This window comes from Rattus norvegicus, chromosome 6 (assembly GCF_036323735.1).
Source record: "Rattus norvegicus strain BN/NHsdMcwi chromosome 6, GRCr8, whole genome shotgun sequence".
In the NCBI taxonomy this organism is placed as follows: Eukaryota; Metazoa; Chordata; class Mammalia; order Rodentia; family Muridae; genus Rattus; species Rattus norvegicus.
This window is the reverse complement of record NC_086024.1, coordinates 30,065,238-30,071,685: the sequence shown is the minus strand read 5'-3', so window position 1 is coordinate 30,071,685 and position 6,448 is coordinate 30,065,238.

Sequence of the window (6,448 nt, the reverse complement as noted above, 5' to 3'; positions counted from 1 at the left end):
TCCCCAAGGCCGGCTGAAACTTTGCGCTCTTGGCCTCTTCTGGTTCATCTAGAGGAAGGGAAATGACGTCATGAGGTAAACCACAAGGCTGGGCGCCCGGTGAGCTTTGCTTTTCAGCAAAAGTCATTTTGCTGAAATACAGAAGGGACAGAGAGTCTGGGTCATACTGGTTAGAGACAGGCAGGGAAGACAACAGGATTTTTAACCCGGAACTCTGAGAAGGAAGGCGTTCCCAGACAAGCCAGCCATAGAGGCCAGGCAGGGTAGACAAATGGCTGATCTAGAAGTCTCGATTTTCTGTGTGGCAAGTCACCTTCTAAGCAGGGCAACCTAATGGGCACTGTGCTTACAAGGTCTCCAGTGGAGCTCTTTAGAATTCAAGATCATGTTTACCATGGTGCAAGAGGAGTGACAAGAATAACAAACTCAACGACACACGCTGTTAATGTCTGTCACCTTCTCTCTGTGACCCTTTGAGATGTGACCCCAATGCACTGGTAAGCAGCAGGAGGCTGGTGGCTCCCTGGTCTCGGCTTCCAACTCTCCATGTAAAGCTTATTTGGCACCAGGCTACTGGTGGCAGCTTCAGTCCTGTGTGACTGGCTCCCACTTTGAGCTCCAGCTCCCATCTGCTACTTGTACCCCTAGAGAAGTCTGCTGCCCTTGGCAAACCTGGCCCTCTTCAACCTTCAAATGCTCTGCCTCATGGGGCTTATTTCTTCTTGTTAATTCTTTCCCTTTATAAGACAAACAGCCCATGGGAGGCTCCTCCACTATTAGAGCATGAGGGACTATCTAGACCCCATACCTACCCAAGTCCTGCCCCTCACTGATAGCTGGAGCCACAGAAGGACAAGGATGCAACCAGGACCACATACTTAGCAAGAGTGAGAAGACAGCGCTTTTCCCTTGCTGTGGTTCCTCCCTCCCCAGCACTGAGGCTAGATTCTTGTTCATCTCCTTACTCCATCTCTTTACCCATGTCCTTACTCCATGTCCTTACTCCATGTCCTTACTCCATCTCCTTACTCCATGTCCTTACTCCATATCTCCTTACTCCATGTCCTTACTCCATGTCCTTACTCCATGTCCTTACTCCATCTCCTTACTCCATCTCTTTACCCATGTCCTTACTCCATGTCCTTACTCCATCTCCTTACTCCATGTCCTTACTCCATATCTCCTTACTCCATGTCCTTACTCCATGTCCTTACTCCATGTCCTTACTCCATGTCCTTACTCCATCTCCTTACCCATCTCCTACTCCATGTTCTTACTCTATCTCCTTACTCCATGTCCTTACTCCATGTCCTTACTCCATGTCCTTACTCCATATCTCCTTACTCCATCTCCTTACTCCATCTCCTTACTCCATCTCCTTACCCATCTCCTACTCCATGTTCTTACTCTATCTCCTTACTCCATGTCCTTACTCCATCTCCTTACCCATCTCCTACTCCATGTTCTTACTCCATCTCCTTACCCATCTCCTTACTCCGTGTCCTTACTCCATCTCCTTGGTCTGTGTCCTTACTCCATGTTCTTACTCCATCTCCTTACCCATCTCCTACTCCATGTTCTTACTCCATCTCCTTACTCCATGTCCTTACTCCATCTCCTTACCCATCTCCTACTCCATGTCCTTACTCCATGTCCTTACTCCATGTCCTTACTCCATCTCCCTACCCCATCTCCTTAGTCTGTGTCCTTAGTCCATTGTGCTAATTGGACAATACCATAGACTGGCTATGTTATGAAGAAGCTATGAGTTCTGGCTTATGCTTCTGGTCTAAGACTAAAGAGTCATATCTAAGGATGGCTTTGTTGCTGAAGAATCTTGAGGTAGCACAGGACATCACATGGTAAGAGACCTAGGAAAAATGGCTGATATAAGCATACTGGAGCAGTGGTTCTCAACCTTTGGAGTCCAAAATACCCTTTCACAGGGGTTAAACTATTGGAAAAAAACAAGACATTTACATTACAATTCAGAGCAGTAGCAAAATTAAAGTTATGAAGTAGCAACAAAAATAATTTTATGATTGGGGGAGTCACAACCACATAAGGAACCATATTGAAGGGCCACAACATTACGAAGTTTGATGGCTCACGAGAGCAGAAACCTAGTTCCCTCTTAAAGGTCCTACCTGGCCCCACCTTTTATTGTCTTGTAAAGCAATTTAAATTTCAACAAGAGTTTGAAAAGAACAAAACACTTTCAAACAGCAGCACAATGTACCCTGAAGTTCCCATCAGTTATCTCTAAGATACAACCAGCTCTGAATGGAGGGCGATCCTGGGCTGAGGAGTGTTGTGAGGGGTGCAGTGGAGCTGGGACAGGATCCTCAGAGCCAGAGGTCACCATCAGAAAGACACGTATTGTCCTTTTCCAAGAGCAGCATGATACATTAGGCAGGAGAATTAGCTATAATTAACTATGACTCCAAACCCATGGTTCACTGTACCCCAGTGATGGTTTGCTGATTGTGGTCCAGGGTGACACAAAGCCCTGAGGGAAAAGCCAAAGCGCCTCCTGGACCAGCCAGATGCTGTGCAAGTTCTCTTCCCGAAACCTGGAATCGGGGCATCCCTTTGACCTGGTCACTGGGACTTTAGAAATGAGTGAGGGGTATAGGAAGGGCTGGCAGAGAGGCAATGTTATAAGGCCTGGGATTTTCTTTTCTGCTCCATGGCTTCTGCATCCTTGGTTGTAAAGTGAGAAGTCAGCTGGTCTCTGGCATGTTCCCTGCTCTGAGAACCAGGCTGTGCCCAGCTAATTTTTTTGGGAAGGTCAGGGTGATTTAAGGCAGGTATAGGGGTGAGGTCTGCACCCACTCCTTACTCCAAGACCCTCTGGACTAAGCTTGGAGCCTGCTTCCCCTGACTTCTCATCTTTCCAGGGCACCCTGAGACCAGACTGCCAGAAACTCAAGAGTCTGCTTTCTTTTGCTTCATCTGCAAGGAGAGGCATGCGGTGTCTAAGCTGAAAGGCCTCCTAAATTTGATTTCACTAACTGTTCCTTATATGCAGTGAGTGAGGCCAAGAGAGGACAGAGGGTTTATCCGAGGCCACAGGCGAAGCCAGAGACCGGGACTCTTCCCACCACATCAGCTGCTTCATGTTTGTGCCTGAACAAAACACTCTCAAGGGAGAGCTGGGAGCAGCAGGGCTGGGATGATGTCTTCCTCACCATCTCTATGAACACTGACGCCGTCGTCAACACTGTCAGGCCTGCCCCTTCAGCACTAGCACAGTATCCTAGGTGCATCACTGTTTGATCATTTATTCATTCATTCATTCACTCATTCACTCACTCATTCATTCTCAGCGGCTGCTCAGGCTGCCAATGAGAAGCAGACTGCCTGGCTCTCTTACTAACTGGTTTGTGACCTTGAGTGAGCTCCTCTTCCATCTGCTTCAGCTCCTTGGCTGTGGAAAGGATACCAGCATGTTCCTCAGGGTGCCTTGGGAGGCTTAAGTCAGTCACTGCTGTGAAATGCTCCGAGCAGGGGCCCTCACCTATTTTGTGCCTAGGCAATGCTACCATTCATTTGCCTACTCGGCTCCACCTATTTAAAAAAAAAAAAAAAAAAAAAAGATGTGAGATATTTCACATTGGCAGCCTGTAAAAAAAAGCACACGAGCCTAGGACCGGAACAGTGAATGTTGGACTCAACACACTGCTGTGTCTTAGGCCTGACGGTGAAGGCTGTTGGTATTCAGAGCTCCTTCTCTCGTCACAGAAGATACACCAGCCTCTTGGGAGAAAAATGTTTCTGGTTCATATTTTACAAATGGCCGTAGTGCAATGGCCCTCCTGTAAGAATCATTCCACCGCCTTTTTCAATCGATCTCTGAAAAGCCCAAGGTCTCCTCCCTGCCTCCAGCTCACCATGCCATACTTCAGCTGTCCAGGAAGATGCTTGGAGAAGCCAGAGTTGACAGTTTGGGGCACCAGGGGAAACACTCGAGAAGAGTTGAGTGACCTGAGACACAGGGCCTTCGCTCTGATGCAGAGGGAACCCCACGTCCCAGCAACCTACCAGCACCCAGAGCACTGAGCGCCCAGGAGTGGTTGCAGAGAATTCCCGGAGCTGCCACACGCTTCCTCATGTTGGCTCCCCCTTCTCTCAAACACAGCAAATGCTGAGAGGGAGGGCGAGTGGAGTGCACCATACTAGAGCACTGGAAAGGCGAAAGGCGATGGGACCCAGTGTGGAGGCTCTCTTCATCTCCTCCAGGACCCTGGTGAGTGGCAGATCTCCGAGTGTGGCCTGAAAGCATCTCCATGGACAGATGTTACCCGAGGATTGAACCCCACATGTAAATATAGTAGGTGTGTACAGTCACAAAAGCACACACATTCCCTCACATGTACCCCAGTGCTCAGGCCTGACGAAAAGGACAAACCCATCCTGTAAAATTCTCTCTATTGCAGAAAATGTGTACACCACCCAGTTCTCTGGCACCTCCTAGCTCAGGGATTCCATCCTGGGCTCTGGTGAAGGTTACTTTCCCACCCCACAACTCTCTCCCAGACCTTAGGTATTATTCTGGGGAATCTCTTCCCCAGAAGCCTATAGCTCCCTGCTGTAAGTATTCAAGAGGTCGGGAAGTATTTTCCTGCTTGCACTCATCAGTGCAGACAGTAGACAAAGGTATGAGGCCCCTCCCTAAGGGCATCTCCCATTGGGCTCCGAGAATAGCCATGCCTCTCTGCTCTGCCTTCCTTATTTCCTGAGTATGCCACTTGGGAGAATCAGACCAGCCAGGATGACTTGCCACACCAAGGTTGGCAAACACATGAGTCATGAGAATCATTTGCCAAAATGTTTGTTTGGTTTGGTTTTTTGAGACAGGGTTTCTCTGTGTAGCCCTGGCTGTCCTGAAACTCTGTAGACCAGGCTGACCTCAAACTCAGAGATCCACCTGCCTCTGCCTCCCAAGTGCTGGGACTAAAGATGTGCACCACCACCGCCTAGTGACAGAAGGTATTTTTGAGGGACAGTGTAAGCATTGATTCTTAACCTTCCTAAGGCTGTGACCCTTTAATACGGTTCCTCGTGTTGTGGTGACCCCAACCATAAAGTTATTTTGTTGCTACTTCATAACTTTAATCTTGCTAGTTGTGAATCAGAATATAAATATCTGATATGCTAACCCCAATGCAGTGGTGACCCACAGGCTGAGAACCTCTGCTCTGAGATGTGAGTGTGAAGGAAGTCCTAGCTGCTCCTTGGACACATCCTAGAGAGCCACCATTCCTGGAGTGAGTGGGCACTAGGACAAGACATAGTTCCATTTGGTTTAGGGCTTGAGCTTGGCTGGTGGCTGGAGTGTGTCCAGTCCCCTCTAGCTTCTCTGTCCCCATCAAATCTTAGCGGACTCCATTAACCTTCTCCCCACCCATGGCTCCAGCCCTCTGGCCATGCATAACTGTTCTTCAGCTGTTTCCTGAAGGACACTGCGACAATGTTTTCTAGGCAGATGGCTCAGAGTGTCAGTGACTCTCAATGGCTACGGGAAACAGCAGACTCCTGGGCCTTGCAAGGCAGCCACACATTTACCCCCCCCCCCCCCCCGTACTTCAAACCCAAAGGGCTTAGGCCTCTCAGGCTCCAGGCCCAGCACTTGCTAGGAACACAGTCAAGTTTGGGAACCAGATGGGTAAGTTATATGAAGCTAAAATGGACAAGGCTCTAAATGGAAGCTTGAAGTCTTTGTAAGAGAGAATGTTAGACAGAAACACAAAGGCGACGGCCCTGTGAAGACAGGGCAGGTTGATACGCATGCCAGTCAGGCACTTAGAAATTGCTGACCCAAGCCAGAAGTGAGTAGAGGAGCAGGATGTGGTCTTAGAGCCTCCAGAAAGAAGCAGTGTATCAAGGTCTGTGGGTCCCTGGTGCTGTAAGACTGGATTCCCTGGCAGCTGAAGCAAGAGCTCTGCCCACCTCTTCAGTCCACTAGAAGAGTCAAGTCCACTTTTCCTTAAGCAGCTTCCGCCATTCAACAGGGAGAGGCTATCTCTGTGATAATGGATATAAGGTGTATCAGTCAGACCCTGGTTGGTAAGGAGCAGCTCTAAAGGGCACTTGTCATTACCGATGCTGGTTTATTGCGACGCCAGAGCAGCGGCCTTGTCACAGCCTGGGTTCCTCAGGGAGAAGGCACTCAGGAAGAGGCTAAGGCTAAACCTCTGTCGGCAGAGACAGGGGGAAAGACACAACATGAGACAAAGGGGGTTGTGCCCACTGGGAATTATGCGGCTACCATTGCTCTATCCCGTCCTACTGTTGGTGCACCTAGACTGCTGGGCCTTTCTGTGTTCACAGCCATCAGCCCTTGAGCTTAGACTCCCTGAGAAGAGGTGACATCCCAGGACAAGCCTCTCCCTGCAGCTAAGGCCATCCCTGAAGGGGCAGACAGCTGAAGAGACGCACCCCCAGT